The 17,181-nt window shown below is 42.7% G+C and overlaps 1 non-coding gene across 1 annotated transcript; it reads right to left on the bottom strand.

Annotated features, from left to right (window-relative positions):
* Positions 1 to 820: 820 nt before the first annotated feature.
* Positions 821 to 885, bottom strand: LOC112616748. The gene has a single exon (XR_003117770.1). It is a non-coding gene; the product is annotated as a small nucleolar RNA SNORD77 (small nucleolar RNA).
* Between the last annotated feature and the right edge of the window lie 16,296 nt (positions 886 to 17,181).

Genomic DNA, 17,181 nt, shown 5'->3' with positions numbered 1-17,181 from the left:
GACATGAAGAGATTATGTAAGTTGGATTGTTAAATGGGTTTCTAGATTGCTAAAAGTAACAACAACAACTTTATTTCTTCTGGGCTATTGTAGACCAACAGTCATTAGAAAGCCAATCAACCTACCCAGATGGCTGGTTGTGAACAGTGATGTGGAGGGCACAGCAGGAGTTGGGAAACAAATGAGAAGACGGTTCCAGAAATGGACATGTTGGTGTACCCTGTGGGGCATTTCACACAGTATCAACCCTTTCACCCCCCTCAATTATTTTTATGTTTATTATTGTAAATTTGTAAATAGAGAAAGGTAAACCAGATAAGATGCACCCCAATAGTACCTCTAAATACAACAACTGTTCCATTTGTGTTCTCTAAATATAATCATTGCTCCCATTTTGCTGTAGATGCTTCCAGCCTTTTTAACTTGTAGGGAGTATTTATTTATTTTAAAAATTGTGGTAAGGCTGGGCGCAGTGGCTCACGCCTGTAATCCCAGCACTTTGGGAGGCTGAGGCAGGCAGATCACCTGAGGTCGGGAGTTCGGGACCAGCCTGACCAACATGGAGAAACCCCATCTCTAATAAAAATACAGAATTAGCCAAGCATGGTGGCACATGCCTGTGATCCCGGCTACTCAGGAGGCTGAAGCAGGAGAATCGCTTGAACCCGGGAAGCAGAGGTTGCAGCGAGCTGAGATTGCACCATTGCACGCCAGCCTGGGCAACAAGAGTGAAACTCTGTCTCAAAAAACAAACAAAAAAATTGTGGTAAAATACAGATAACATAACATTTACCTTCTTAATCATTAAAAAAATTGTCCCAGATATATCAGACAAATATTAAATCTCTTGATTCAATCTGTTGAACTATGCAACTACCATAGTACCCTTTTAACCGTGTTTAAGTGTACAGTTCAATCGTGTTTAGTGTGTTCACATGGTTGTGCAATGAATTCCCAGAACTCTTTTCATTTACCCAAACTGAAACTTGATATGCATTAAACAAGAATTTCTCATTCCCTCCCATCTCCAGCCCTCAGCAACCACCTTCCCAAACTATTTTTTTCTCAACTGTAAAATAGGGACACTATTCCAAAAGGATTGTTATGAGACTTAAATGAGTTAAGTGTCATGGACTAAATGTTTATGTCCCCCCAAAATTCAGATGTTGAAATCGTAACCTCCATTGCAATGGTATGAGGAGATGAGCCTTTGGGAGGGGATTAGGTCCTGAGGATGAAGCCTTCATGAAACGGATTAGTGCCCTTATAAAAGAGTCCCTAAAGAGCTCTCTAATTCTCTTTCTGCCATGTGAAGCTACAAGGGGAAATCGGTAGTCTGCAACCAGGAAGAGGACCCTCCCCAGAACCCATGCCTGATCTATTTCTAACCTCCAGCACTGTGAGAGTAAATTTCTGTTGTTTATAAGCTACCCAGTCTATGGCACTTTGTTATACACCCCAAACTAAGACAATAATGTATGCAAATTGCTTGCTATAGTGCTTCATACACAATTAAGTGCTCAGCAAATGTTAGATATTATTATTTATGATTCTGTCTTAATGATTTTTTTGAAAACATCATGAATTAACATGGGTGAAATTGGGTATATAAACACAAATAAAGGCTATAATTAGAGAAAGATGAGTACGAAGGAAGCGAGCAACAAGAGACCGTATGTGGAAGAGGAAAGAGGAGGATGAGTATTCTTATGGTCTTATCATGGAGACAAGGAGTTAGGATGCAGGTCCTGGTCTACCTTGGCTTGATTGGTGGCTGTATATGGGCCTTAATTTCCACTTGCTTATTTCCTGTGGGCAGGGGCTTAAGAGACCTGGGCAATTTTCCATTTGTCTGATGCAGAGGTGGTACATAGCAGTGGGTTTTTGTTTAGCTTAATGTAAAGCATGTTATTTAAAAAGTAAATTAGTCTTCAACCTTTATTAATTGGGACTTTCACATAAAAATCTGTATTTCAGGCTTCATTCACGTGGAAGATCTGCTAAAAAGTGGTCCTCATTTAATTGGGGCAACAATTGGCTGGACTGTGTAGATGATTTCATCTCAGCCCATATCACTCAATTATGTTGCCTGCTTAGCCTCTGAGGTAGGTGGTCTGTAAGGTTAATCAGGCAACTTATTTTTTTCATATGATCAAACTCATATTCCCAATATATGATCATGACCACTGTCATGACACATACTGACAATTCTACCTTTTCTAGGAAACTTGATATCCTGGCTACAAATGTGTCTATGGATTATGTTCTCCCAAGTTAGTACCTTCAAGAACTGTGAAAGGTCTAAGATTTTTTCTTAACTTTTATTTTAAGTTCATGGGTTTATGTGCAGGATATCCAGGTTTGTTACACAGGTAAACTTGTGTCATGGGAGTTGTTGTACAGTTATTTCATCACCCAGCTATTAAGCCTAGTCTCTACTGGTAATTTTTCCTAATCTCCTTCCTCCTCCCAACCTCCACCCTCCTATAAGCCCCCGTGTGTGTCATTCCCCTCTATGTATCCATGTGTTCTCATCATTTAGCTCCCACTTATAAGTGGAAGTATTTGGAATTTAGTTTTCTGTTCCTGCATTAATTTGCTAAGGATACTGGCCTCTGGCTCCATCCATGTCCCTGCAAAGGACATGATTTCGTTCTTTTTTATGACTGCATAGTATTCCATGGTGTATATGTACCACATTTTCTTTATCCAGTCCATAAGATTTTACTCGGAAACAAACAAGTTAGCTTAGCACAGTTTTATAGATGCTAGTGAAGACATGAGACTCTGGGGTTAGAGACACAGGATAAGGACAGTTCATTCCTCACAGCAATAGCAGTAGCCAGAGCATCAGTATTTGTGCTGCTTCCCTAAGCCTAATTCTTACAGGGCAACACAAAGAGGATCAGATAACACCTGCACATGTGTGGGTTGCATTATAGGAGTGGGACCCCAAGCTTAGGGAGCTCATATCTTTTATAATGGTCAGTAAGCATACTTGACCTTTGCTCTAGAGCAAGCTTTTCCAGCACACGGCCCATGGGCTGCATGCAGCCTGAGACAGCTTTGAATGTGGCCCAACACAAGTTCATAAACTTTCTTAAAACTTGAGGGCTTTTTGTGATTTTTTTTTTCTTTTGCTCATCAGCTGTGGTTAGTGTTAGTGTGTTTTCCGTGTGGCCCAAGACATTTCTGCTTTTTCCAATGTGGCCCAGGAAAGTCGAAAGATTGGACACCCCTGCTCTAGAGAGAGATATTATCTTTGCTATAATGGGACAATCAAAAAACCTGCCCTTTGCTCTGAAGGGAGACATTGTTTCTATCTTCTAAGGCTGTTTGCTATATAAATATTCTGGAAAAGTTAGTCTGGAACAAAAGCAGTCAGTGCCTCTGCTTGTAAGATGTGCGGAAACACCAAAGACCTGTGGAGAATTGTCTCCCAACATGCACCCAACACCATTTGTCCTGTCAACTTTGCCTTCACTTTAGAACAAGTTTGCACTTACTAAAAAGGGAAACCCTGATTCTTTACTCTCACACTTCACTCTGATACTGATGTGTGAAAGGTTTTTCAACACCAACCAGTTCTTCAACTCTCTGCATACCAACTGGGTATCCTACAATTAAATTCTGACATTAACCACCTGGAGTTAGTGCAGACACCATAGTTGAAGGCTCAGTCCCACAAAACTGCCCCCACTTCAGATGCCAATCATGAGAAATGGGTCCCCAGATGGCCCATACTTCTACCCAACTTGACTACATATTGAAGGTTCCCACAGGTTCAATAATTTGCTATAGGCTGGGCACGGTGGCTCATGCCTGTAATCCCAGCACTTTGGGAGGCCGAGGTGGGCGGATCACTTGAAGTAAGGAGTTCAAGACCAGCCTGGCCAACATGGTGAGACCCCGTCTCTACTAAAAAATAAGAAAAAATTAGCCAGGAGTGGTGGAATGCACCTGTAGTCCCAGTTACTCAAGAGGATGAGGCAGGAGAATCGCTTGAACCTGGGAGGTTGCAGTGAGCAGAGATCATGCCACTGCACTCCAGATTGGGTGACAGAGTGAGACTCCAAATCAAATAATAATAATAATAATAATTTGCTATGACAGAGTAAGACTCCATCTCAAATAATAACAATAATAATTTGCTATGACAGCTCACCGAACTCAAGGAACCACTTACATTTACCAGTTTATTATAAAGGATATAATAAAGGATACAGAGAAACAGCCAGTCGAAGGGGTACATAGGGTGAGATCTGGAAGAAACTGAGTACAGGAGCTTCTGTCCCAGTGGGAGTTGGGGTATGCCACTTTCCCAGCATGTGGATATGTTCACCAATCCAGGAGCTCTCTGAGCCATATACCTTAGGCATTTTAATGGTGGCTTCATCATGTAGACATGATTGATTATTAACTCAATCTCCAGGCCCTCTGCACTCCCCAGAGGATGGGGGTAAGGCTGAAGGTTCCAAGCATCTAATCATGGCTTGGTTTTTTCTGGTAACCAACTCCCAACCAGGAACTCACCAAGAGTCACCTCATGAGATCAAAAGATACTCCTATCACCCAGGAAATTCCAAGGGATTTAGGACCTTTGTGTCAGGAACCAGGATCAAAGACCAAATATTGGAACAAAGGATGCACCTAGCACCCCATGGCTCAGGAAATTACAAGGATTTTAGAAGCTCTGTGCCAGAACCAGGGGCAGAGACTTTATTTATTTATTTATTTATTTAATATTTATTTATTTGAGACGAGGTCTTCCTCTGGAGTACAGTGGCATGATCTTGGCTCACTGCAACCTCCTCCCCCCAGGCTCAGGCAATCCTCCCACCACAGCCTCCCCAGTAGCTAAGACCACAGGGATGTGCCACCGCACCCATCTAATTTTTGTGCTTTTAGTAGAGACGGGATTTCATCATGTTGCCCAGATGGGTCTGGAACTTCTGAGCTCAAGTGATCCGCCCCCCTCAGCCTCCCAAAGTGCTGAGATTACAGGCGTGAGCCACCATGCCCAGCCTATTTATTTATTTTTGTGTCACACTAACCTAAAGGTAACAAACAGGGAACATTATGGATGAAGTATACTGGGTATTCATTTGCTTATTAAGCAAATATTTATTACACACTCAAAATGTTAAGAGATGTGCTAGGCCCCAGAAATACAAACTACAAAACAACCCACTCTTTCCCTTCAAGGTGCTCATAATCTAGTTTGTAAGTCAGGCAAGTAAATTGGCAATTACAGCACAGTGTAACAAATGCTACCTGTGGGCGAAGGAAGTCCTGGGGTGAAGGGAAAGAGAGAAGGATGGTTTCCAGGAGGAGGGCTCATTTCACCAAAACCATGAAAAAGAGGAGTAGGAGTAAGGGGGAATGAGAAGTGGGGAGAATTAGCCCAGAATGTCAGGCAAGAGAGGAGAAAGAGGTAGGTTATGAATTGGCGGACTATGATGAGAAATTTGGATTTACAGGAGAACAATGTGGGAATAACCCCGGAGGCAGAGAGACCAGTCAAGAGGCTTTTGCAAGAGTCTAGACATGAGATGGTGCTGGGTTGAAATCAGAAAGTGGCAACAGAAAAGGAGGGAAGAGGACACAGCTGAGTGATCTTGAAGAGGTATAGAATTGATCAGACTTGATAATGAACTGGATGAGGCAATAAGGGGAGAAAAAGAATCTTTGTGCCCAGCTTCTGTCTTGGGAAACTGGGTGGTTGGTGATGGCATTAACTGAGTTAGAGAAGACAGGCAGAGGAGGACCAGGTTTTGGCTGAATATAACCAGTAGGTAAATAGACATATAAGAATCTTATGCCATATAAATTCAAGATATTATTTTTTAATTGTCAGTATTACATTAATGCACTTTATACTTTAAAAATTAATTCAACATATTAGATTATATGCAAATCAATAACTATCAAATACTATATATAGGAAGCACATAATGACTTGTACATAACTGACAGAGAAAAGTACAGCTAAAACATGCTGTGTGGGCATCCATTAAGTAGGCAACTCACAGACCTGAATGCAAACTCAGAGTACTTAACAGTGTGCTCTCTTCATACTCAAGTAAATCTTTTAAGGAAAGGAAATAGCACTTCATTTTAAGTCAGGGTGCCATTTCCACTGTAATTGCAGCTGACATATTGCTAATGCACCAAGACAATTTGTGATTTAAAAAAAAACCCCAGAAGTTCACTATATTACAGTTCATAATCACTAGGGCTTTCTTTGTGCAGTTCTAACTTTTAAAAAGCTTACATTTACCATCCAAATGCCATGATAAAATAGCTAATCTTGCCTGTGACGTTGTCATAACCAGAACAAGATAAAATTCCAAGTTGTTAATGAACTGAGTGAATTTTAATTTGGGGACTTTGTAAGAAAGAAACATTCCCCATTAAATACTGTATATTTATTTATTGAGCTAAAAAAAAAAAATGAAGTGCTTCCCACCAAATCCTATAGTATATATTTGTCACAATCAGTGAAAACAGAAATGAGTACAACCAGGCATAATTGGAAACCAATTGTCCTTTCATCCATCACTAATGTTTCCAATCTGTTAAAGTCACGTTTGCCTTTTTCCAGGCTATACTGTGGTTCATATTTCCCACAGACTCATCATGAAAGCATTGACAATAGTAAGCTTCCACCCAACACTATTCAGTCCTACCTTAATTACAGCACCAAATGAATAGTGAGGAAAGGAACATTGTATTATCTCACTGGTACAACAAGACAGATCATTTCAATCAGATCAAATGCAAGTTGTAGTTCAGACAATCACTGTCTTAGATTTTTTACTTGTATGATTTTTCTTTTTTCTAAATTTCAGCTCTAGTAGGACATATTCACATTATTTCCACTTTTTAAAAGCCACCACTATAGGAACATTTTGGAATGCTAAATATTTGCTTCCAAGTTGACATTAAAGATGGTAAGTTTTCTCCTCCTGAAGAATATATTACAAACAATTGTTTACCTATAAGCCATATTTCTTCAAATGCTTTCCAATCCATTTTCCCTGAGAACATAAAACCAAAGGTGAGCCGGGCGCGGTGGCTCAAGCCTGTAATCCCAGCACTTTGGGAGGCCGAGACGGGCGGATCACGAGGTCAGGAGATCGAGACCATCCTGGCTGACACGGTGAAACCCCGTCTCTACTAAAAAAATACAAAAAAAAACTAGCCGGGCGAGGTGGCGGGCGCCTGTAGTCCCAGCTACTCGGGAGGCTGAAGCAGGAGAATGGCGTGAACCCGGGAGGCGGAGCTTGCAGTGAGCTGAGATCTGGCCACTGCACTCCAGCCTGGGCGACAGAGCGAGACTCCGTCTGGAAAAAAAAAAAAAAAAAACCAAAGGAGAACAGCTCTTAGTAAATCATCTCATGATCCCTGCAATGCAGTAATGATTGAAGAAAAAGGGAGGGAGATGGTCAATGCTCTTCTGCATGTACTGGGTAATCAAGTATCATTGATTATCTCTTTGATATACTGATTTCCTTTCTTTTGGGTATATACCCAGCAGTGGAATTGCTGGATCATATGGTAGCTCTATTTTTAGTTTGTTGAGGAATGATTGAGACTGGTTTTCACTTCGGAACCAACCAACCATTGCGTTCTTCAACTTTTCTAGTCTCCTCACTGAAGTTGAACAATTTCATGAAGATGAACATTGTAAGATATCTGATCTGTTGTTTCAATCAATGCCAGCAATAATTCTGGGGATCATTCCATACAGAACTTTCCAGGGTCAGGGTAAAGCGTCCACATCAAAATCATTATCTCTTTTATGCTTAGAAGCATTAGCTCCTGATAGGCCTCCAGATTCCAGAGGCTTAGCTGTGATTACTGTTCTGATCTCATTTGAGAGCATCTTATGTCAGGGTGGTCCAGAATCTTCACGGCTTGAGTTTTTCGGGTATAATTATTAGAACAGGTTCCGAGAACATAGTATAAAAACAGAAGAAAATGAGGAACAGCAGAGCAGAATGTAGAGATAATATCATCATGTGTTCTTGAGGCCCAAAGCAGAATCTTTTTTTTTTTTTTTTGAGACAGTCTTGTTCTGTCACCCAGGCTGGAGTGCAGTGGCACCATCTTGGCTCACTGCAGCCTTCGCCTCCTGGGTTTGAGCTATTCTCATGCCTTAGTCTCCTGAGCAGCTGCAATTATAGGCACACAACCACCACACCTGGCTAATTTTTGTATTTTTAGTAGAAACAGGGTTTTACCCTGTAGGCCAGGCTGGTCTCGAGCTCCTGACCTCAGGTGATCCACCTGCCTCAGCCTCCCAAAATGCTGAGATTACAGGCGTGAGCCACCGTGCCCGGCCCCGAGACAGAATTCTAAAGTGCACTTCCAAGGGAGAGCAAGTCAAGTCTACTTTAAGGTTGAGAAGAGGGTCATTTGAAACTTGGGGAGAGGGTTCCAGGGGCAGGTTGCCCATGGGGAGGCTTCAACGGGTCCAGGCAGCAGGAGATGGTGGAGACATTCACAGAGTGTGACGGGGAAAGACAAGTGGAAAGGGAAAGAAAAGTGTATGAAACGTATTTGTCTACTTGGGAAATTTCCCCTGCTTCAGTTCATAGCCACTAGACTATTTTGTGGTGTGTCACGGTTCTAGATACGGAGTGATCACTGCTGTGGGCTGTGAGCAGAGCTTTAACAAGGAGTGGGGCTCACTGATTCCTTATTAGTAGTAGTAGAAATAGTAGAGACAGGATCTCACTATGTTGCCAGGAGTTCAAGACCTCCTGGCCTCAAGCCATCTTCCCACCTCGGCCTGTCAAAGTGCAGGGCTTACAGGCATGAGCCACCATGCCCAGCCTGATTTTCTTTTCATGATGTTGTGCACTTCCTCCATGTTTCATTTTCTTCAGTTGCTCCAAGGTTACTCTCGGCTTTCTGCCACTTAAGAAGACAACCCAGCCCAGCCACACAGGTAAGACACTCAAAGGTGGACTGACTCCTCAGACCACATAAATGCTAAGGATTCAAATGGGCCCGAGTGAAATTCTAAGGCACATTCTCTGGCATTTTTTCAGACATTACCAGATTCGCTCTAGTCTAGAACATTAAGCGGTCCATTTTAACCGTGCATTCCTCCCGAGACAAAGCATGTGTCTATAAAGGGCTCCTGCTGCTCAGTGAGGGGAGAGCGACCTTGCAGCGTACAGAAACCAATAAAGCACTTTGAGCCTGGCAAAACCCCAGCCCATCATGACTCCTCAGATGTTACTTTTAGTTATAAAAAAAAAAAACAGTCAGATGCATTTGCCATGGGAACAGCAATGGAAGGTCACTCTCTTCTGTACTTATTTTTATGTGTGTGGGTCGCTGAGCCCTCATCCTCCTCCGGCCGGCTCTCTTCAAGCTACCCCCTCATTCCCATGTTGTCAGCCCTGCCTCTGCCTCTTCTTCCAGCCAGTTTCAGCTCACCCTCCAACTCCTCCCTTGCCCTCCCTTTGCTTCTTCTATCTAAGGGGCTATTAGTCTAACAGAAGCTTTCAGGGGGAAAGGCAATGAATATTGTTTTTGCAGAGGCAAAATCGGTCTTCTCTGTGAGCTGGACAGTGTTGCAAAGGCGCGGCTGGTCAGAAAGGGCACTGGTGCAGGAGGGAGGCAGGAGATCTGGGTCTAGTCCCAGCTCTGTCCCCAACCGGCAGGGACACTAGGGACAAGCCACTTTCCTTTGGGCTCAGGCTTCCTTGTCTGTAAAACAAGGAAGTTCCCTATTTGTAGAAACTCAGGAATATTGTCAGTAATCAAGAAAATGAGTTTGGAGGGTTGAAGGCATAGTTGTCCTGAAAAAATCATCCTTTTCTAAAGCCTGAAATTAAAACAGTACAATTTTTTACATTGTGAAATTACTTGCTCATTAGAAACAACGAAAGCCTCTCTCCCACACACACACATACACACACACACACAATGAGAAAAGTCAGAATTATCTAAAATCTCTTCATTCAGAACAAGATTATTCTTAGGAGATCTATCAGTGTCGCCTTAATAAATCTTCCTTCTTTTTTTTTTTTTTTTTTTTCGTTTTGAGACAGAGTCTCACTCTGTTGCCAGGCTGGAGTGCCGCGGCATTATCTCAGCTTACTGCAACCTCCGACTCCTGGTTCAAGCGATTCTCCTGCCTCAGCCTCCAGAGTAGCTGGGATTACAGGCATGTGCCACCATGCACAGCTAATTTTTGTATTTTTAGTAGAGACAGGGTTTCACCATGTTGGCCAGGATGGTCTCAGTCTCCTGACCTTGTGATCTGCCCGCCTCGGCCTCCCGAAGTGATGGGATTACAGGCATGAGTCACCGCACCCGGCCAGATAAATCTTCCTTCTAAAGGCACGGTGCCCAGAGAAGTCTTTAGCACCCCAGAGTAACAGATAAACGTTTGAACTGGCTATGTTCATTACAGCATCATTTACAAAAGCCAAGATGTGAAATTAACCTAAGTGCCCATTAGTAGATAGACGGATAAAGAAAATGTGGTGTATACACAAAATGGAATACTATTCAACCTTAAAAAAGAAGAAAATTCTGTCATTTGTGGCAACATGGGTGAACTTGGAGATTACTATGTTAAGTGAAATGAGCCAGGCACAGAAAGACCGATACTTCATGATCTCACTCACATGTAGGATCTAAAAAAAGTTGAACTTAGAAGAGAGAGTGGAATGGTGGTTCCCAGGATCTGGGGGTGAGGGGTATTGGGGAGATGTTGATTAAAGGGTACAAAGTTTCAGACAGAAGAAATTAGGTTTTTAGATTTCTTGTACAGCATGGTAACTATGGCTAATAATGTGTATTATGCCCAGGTGTGGTGGCTCACCCCTGTAATCCCAGCACTTTGGGAGGCAAGGAGGGCAGATCATGAGGTCAGGAGTTCGAGGCTAGCCTCACCAACATGGCGAAACCCTGTCTCTACTAAAAATACAAAAATTAGCCGGGCATAGTGGCATGCACCTGTAATCCCAGCTACTCAAGAGGCTGAGGCAGGAGAACCACTTGAACCCGGGAGGCAGGGGTTGCAGTGAGCTGAGATCGCGTCGTTGCACCTCTCCAGCCTGGCAACAGAGCAATACTCCGTCTAAAAAAAACCAATAATGATAATAATAATAGTGTATTATATATTTCAAACTTGCTGAAAGAGTAAATTTCAAATGTTCTCATCACAAAAAATAATATGTGAGGTGGCGGATATGTCAATTAGCTTGATTTAATCATTCCCCATTGTACGCATATATCGAAACATCACATTGTCCCATACAAAAACATACAATTTTACTTTGCCAATTAAAATACATAACGAAAAGCTTAAATTGCCTAAATACTGAACACATTCTGTGCAATAAAAATCAACAGAAACAAAGGTAAGGATTTATGCGTCATATTTATCTTGTGTCAAATCGACCTGGTGAAGTAGAATAAATTTGGGACCTGACATTAGAATAACAGCATGCTTGTCCTAACCCAGCCTTTTATTGGCTATATTTGTCGGAGTCAAGCTGAGCTGTTTTTTCCTCCATTTGTTCCTTGCTTCCCTCAACAAAGACATGCGCACATGCATGCACACATGTACATGTACACACACAGATCTTCCCTCTCGTTTTTTGCCCTGACTGGGTCCCTGGAGACTAACCTTTAAGGACTGCATCACCCTTGGCCTAGGGCTTTTTATTAAGTTTGGTCAATGGGAGGCACCAACTGGAGACAGGAGGGTGGGAGGAGAGAAAGGTGTATTTATTCTCCACCTTCTATCTCTCCCTCCCTGGTAAGATGTGATTTTGACAGTTCCTTTGTTCCAGTGTCTATAGCCACAGCTCTGCCAGGAAGCCCCTCTTCCAAGACTGCAGGTCTCATCTTCTCTGATAATCCTTACTGCCTCCCCTTGCCCTTGCTGGCCCAGGGAAGGAAAGGCCACAGCAATTCCCCACCATACTCTATCAGCCTGCCCACATCAATGTAAACAGTCTCTTCATTCAACTCCCTTTGGTTACCCTGTTGAGCGCGCCATCTGTTTCCTGCCAGGATCCTGCCTGATACAGAGTCTAGCCAGTAAACAGAACCCTCTTGAGTGTTTAACCCAGAGCACTTTAATGCAGGAAGCTGGTTATTCAGGTAAAGGAATTGCTGAGAAGCCAAACAGGCCACTTGGCAACTCAGAGATTAGCAACAGCAGGAAGCCACAAAAACAGAGGGAGAAGGGGAGGAGCCCATGACACAGGCACTGAGGAACAGGAGTCAACCAGTGAAAGCTGTCACCAGGACGGGTCTGTCCTTCAAGGGAAAAGCCATGGCCCCTGTGGGAGAAGCCATTAAAGGCAGGGAGGGGTGGTCTAGCTTTCCCCTCCGAACCATTCCTTCCATTGGCTGCACCCAGGCAGCCGACACAGGAGCTTACTCAGAAAATTGGCCTGCAGGGGTCAACCCTCCTGTCCTACAAAGTGGAACTGGAAAACGACACAAAAGTAAATTGAGAGCAAGTAGGTCCAGAACCAGCATAATGGCTGTAACACCTTGGGCTAGTTACTAAACCACTCTGAGCTTTCCTGTCCTTACATACAAAAGAAGATGGTTAATACTTTACTTATTTCATGGGATGCTCTGAACCAAAATGAAATGAGCTAGAGGATGTAGGAGTGTTTGGTAAATTCTGAGGTGCTATACAAAATAAGGTGTCAGAGGGTCCTGAAGTTTATGAGCCTGTCAGTTTCTAATACTATCACTTTCATTCTTGGGCAATTGCTTTTAGTGTAATCCCTCAACCAAAGAAATACCTTTGCCAGATCCATTCGCTTAAACTGCCTATGAGCCTGTTTTGCAAGGAAAGGCAATTAAAGCGCAGGCTCAGGAAATGGAATCATTTGTTTGTGACCAGGGTCTACTGGCTACCAAATCAGGAGGTCCGCAGGGGGGCTCAGCTACTGCCTTGCTCAGCCCAGACGCATCCTTGAGGACGTGTGCCAAACCCATTGTGGCACACTGAGAAAAGTGTGCCCCCTTGGCTGTCCCCATAACAGGCAGTCTCTAGGGAAGGATAGCAGAGAGCCAGATGGAAAACAGACACATCTCTACACAGGGTTAGCTTCTATGTCCCCTGGGCTCTGGGGAAGCCAGAAGCCAAGCTGGGGAGTCAGCCGCCTGTACAGAATTGCCACCTCACCAGTAGGGATGCATTTGCTCGGCACTTGTTTATGAGGACGGTGGAGACTGCCTTCAGTATCTGCCTAGTCCTTCCATCTTCAGCCATTCATTTCTCCTCTGATCCTCTTCCCAGGTGAATCCTTTCTTCTTTCCACCTTTGTTTTAATATTCATCTTCAAGAGGGATCTGTAGCCAGGCTTTCGAATTAGTGTACTACATTCCCTTGGCAGTGGTTTTGGAATCTGGCTGCATTTGGAAGCATCTTGGGAGATTTTAAAAATCCCAATGTCTAGGCCATACCCTAGACCAATATCAGAATCTCTGGAAGCTGGAGCTACACAACTGATTTTTTTTTTTTTTTAGCTTTTATTTTAGGATCAGGGGTACATGTGCAGGTTTGTTATGCAGGTAAATTGCGTGGCATAGAGGTTTGGCATACAGATAATTTCATCACCCGAGTAATGAGCATAGTACTCGATAGGTATTTTTTCTGATCCTCTCCATATTCCCACTCTTTACCCTCAAGTACACCCCAGTGTCTGTTGTCCCCCTCCTAGTATCCATGTGTTCTCATTTTTTAGCTCCCACTTATAAGCGAGAGTATATAGTATTTGATTTTGCATTAATTTGCTTAGGATAATGGCCTCCAACTCCATCCTTGTTGCTGCAGAGGACATGATCTCTTTCTTTTTTATGGTTGCATAGTATTGCATGGTGTATAGTACCACATTTTCTTTAGTCTACCACTGATGGACGTTTAGGTTGATTCCATGTCCTTACTATTGTGGATAGTGCTGCGATGAACATACGCGTGCATGTGTCTTTATGGTAGAAGGATTTATATTCTTTTGGGGATATACCCAATAATAAGATTGTTGGGTCAAATGGCAATTCTGTTTTAAGTTCTTTGAGAAATTGCCGTATTGCTTTCCACAATGGCTAAACTAATTTACAGTCCTGCCAGCAGTGTATAAGCATTCCCTTTTCTCCACAACCTCACCCGCATCTATTATTTTTTGACTTTTTAATGATAGCCATTCTGACTGGTGTGAGATGCTATCTCACTGTGGTTTGGATTTGCATTTCTCTAATGATCAGTGGTGTTGAACTTTTTTTTCATATGCTTGTTAGCTGTGTATATGTCTTCTTTTGAGAAGTGTCTATTCAGGTCTTTTGCCCGCTTTTTAATGGGGTCGTTTGTGACACTGGTATTTTTGTCAAGTTCCCCTAGGTGACGTGAATGTGCAGCCAAGGTTAAGAGCCACTGTTTTAGGAGTAGAATTTAACTTCATCACACTGTGAAGCAAAACCATGCTCCTCCCTCTGAAGGAATGTCAGCCAGAGGCTTGTCGTAGGGCAAGTAATCTAGAATCACAAGTGGGCTGCCTGAGAAGGAGCTTGCAGAGTGATGAATGGTCAGTTCCTTCCAGGGCAGGAGGCAACCCCAGACTACTGCACTTCTGGAGCAATTCACAACCCCACTATTACCACCCAGTCTGGCGCCAGACTATAGAAGGCTATAGAAAACTACAGTCTTCTCAAAGTTGACTGAAGTCTTGGAATGGGGCAAGGAGAAGATATCAAACTCTGTTTGTATCATGGAAGCTTTGGACCAAGGGGACTCAGTTGATTTTAGACATTATCTAAAACGAGAAGAGGAGAAAATGTCGGCCTGAGAGGTTAAGTAACTTTTCTGCAGTCCCACAATGGGCTTTTGGCAGAATTGGGATGGACTCAGGTCTCCTTCCTCAAAATCGTGCCTCAGTTCTATTCCCCTCTCCCTGAATCGTCATGCTTCTGCTAGCATTTGAGCCCCCTTAGCAAAATTTTGAAGGCTTTTAAAATGATGATTCTTGTACTAGGATCCAAATAAATAAGGCGGGACAGCAATAATGATTAGGAAATATTTATGATTTTTCTGCGTGAGGCCTTCACATGCTGATTTGTTTACCTAGCATATAAACTGGAGCCTGTGGTGCTACTACACATGGAAGAAAAGTGTAAACATTCATCTCTGCAAGCAAGGAAAAGAAAACTTATTCTATTTGTGAGAAATAGGTAACATCACATTAATTTGAATAACGCTACCTTATTAAACTGTAGCGGCTCACTGTGGATAATTTTTCAGCATTTGGGAAGAGAGAGAATTATCACTCACTTGGTTGAAAATGATTATGGAACTATTTTCAAGATTACATTTTTTTTATTTATTTTTCTGAGACAGAGTCTCACTCTGTCACCCAGACTGGAGTGCAGTGGTGCTATCTCAGCTCACCACAACCTCTGCCTCCTGGGTTCAAGAGATTCTTCTGCCTCAGCCTCCCGAGTAGCTGGGATTACAGGCATATGCCACCACGCCTGGCTAATTTTTGTATTTTTAGTACAGACAGGGTTTCACCATGTTGGTCTCGAACTCCTGACCTCAAGTGGTCTGCCCACCTCGGCCTCCCAAAGTGCTGGGATTACAGGCATGAGCCACTGGGCCTGGTCTTTAAGATTACATTTTTTAAAATATACATTTTGCTTTGGTGTTTTTGACAGCTAACATGAAATGATATCATGAAAACGTCTTACAGTTTCCAAGTTTTAGGAAGGGTTCAGTTTGAGCAGTGTGCTAATTGCCTTTATTTGTGAGACAGAAATGAGTGTATAAAGGCATAAAAGATATTGGAAACTTAGGCACTGACTTAGAGTTTTGAGACCTAATTTCTTGTCGTTACTGTGCTGCCTGAGTCCAAGAAGACTTAGAGCCAATGATTGATTGAGACAAGTCTCAATCATTTTAGGAGGCTTATTTGCCAAAGTTAAGGACACATGCCCAGGAGACAGGTGTATGCCTTTCTCCAAAGATAATTTTGAGGGCTCCAAATTTAAAGGGGAAAGGGTGGGATATTGAGAAGTACATAATTTTCATGTAAGAGGGATGTAGGGAAAAACAGTCATTCATGCCTTTGTCTGGCTCAGTGAATCTGCATCTCTTTTTTTTGCCTAAGATGACACAGGCAAATGAGGCAGAGGAAAAATGCTGGGAATCTGCATTTTACGTAAGATAACAGAGACAAAATGGGGCAGGGGAGCAATCAGGTATGCATTCGTGTCTGTGGACGGTGGGGGAGGGGGTGTGTGTGACTGCACCTCTAAAGATAAGCTATCAATTTACCAAAAAGGTGCAGAAAAAAAAAAAGATGCAGGAGAGAGTAAAAAGAGAGCCTAGGAACTCAAGTGAAAAAGGGCAAGATATATTAAAAACCAAACCTTCATGAAGGATCACCATGAGAATCTAGGAAGTAGTTTCTCTAACTGGAGCATGTTTTAGAAGCCCCTGGAGGGTTTATCGCTAGACACCACCTCCCAGAGTTTCAGATTCAGTGGTAAGTCTGGACCAGTTCTAACAAGCTGCATTTCTTTTTTTCTTTTCTTTCTTTTTTTTTTGTTTTTTGAGTTGGAGTCTTACTCTGTCGCCCAGGTCCAGGCTGGAGTGCAGTGGTGTGATCTCGGCTCACTGCAACCTCTGCCTCCTGGGCTCAAGCGATTCTCCTGCCTCAGCCTCCCCAAGAAGCTGGGATTACAGGCATGCACCACCACACCTGGCTAATTTTGTATTTTTAGTAGAGACGGGGTTTCTCCATGTTGGTCAGGCCGGTCTCAAACTCCTGACCTCAGGTGATCCTCCAACTTCAGCCTCCCAAAGTGCTGGGATTACAGGCGTGAGCCACCGCACCTTGCCACAAGCTGCATTTCTTTCTTTCTTTCTTTCTTTCTTTCTTTCTTTCTTTCTTTCTTTCTTTCTTTCTTTCTTTCTTTCTTTCTTTCTTTCTTCTTTCTTTCTTTTTCTTTCCTTTCTTTCTTTTTCTTTCTTTCTTTTTCTTTCCTTTCTTTCTTTCTCTTTCCTTTCTTTCTTTCTTTCTTTCTTTCTTTCTTTCTTTCTTTCTTTCTTTCTTTCTTTCTTCTCTCTCTCTCTCTCACTCTCTCTTTCTTTCCTTTTTTTTTTTTTTTTTTTTTAGAGTTTTGTTCTTT

Source organism: Theropithecus gelada, chromosome X (genome assembly GCF_003255815.1).
Source record: "Theropithecus gelada isolate Dixy chromosome X, Tgel_1.0, whole genome shotgun sequence".
NCBI classification, from domain to species: Eukaryota; Metazoa; Chordata; class Mammalia; order Primates; family Cercopithecidae; genus Theropithecus; species Theropithecus gelada.
The sequence above is the reverse complement of the archived record's forward strand: the minus strand, read 5'-3'. Positions and strand labels throughout refer to the sequence as shown.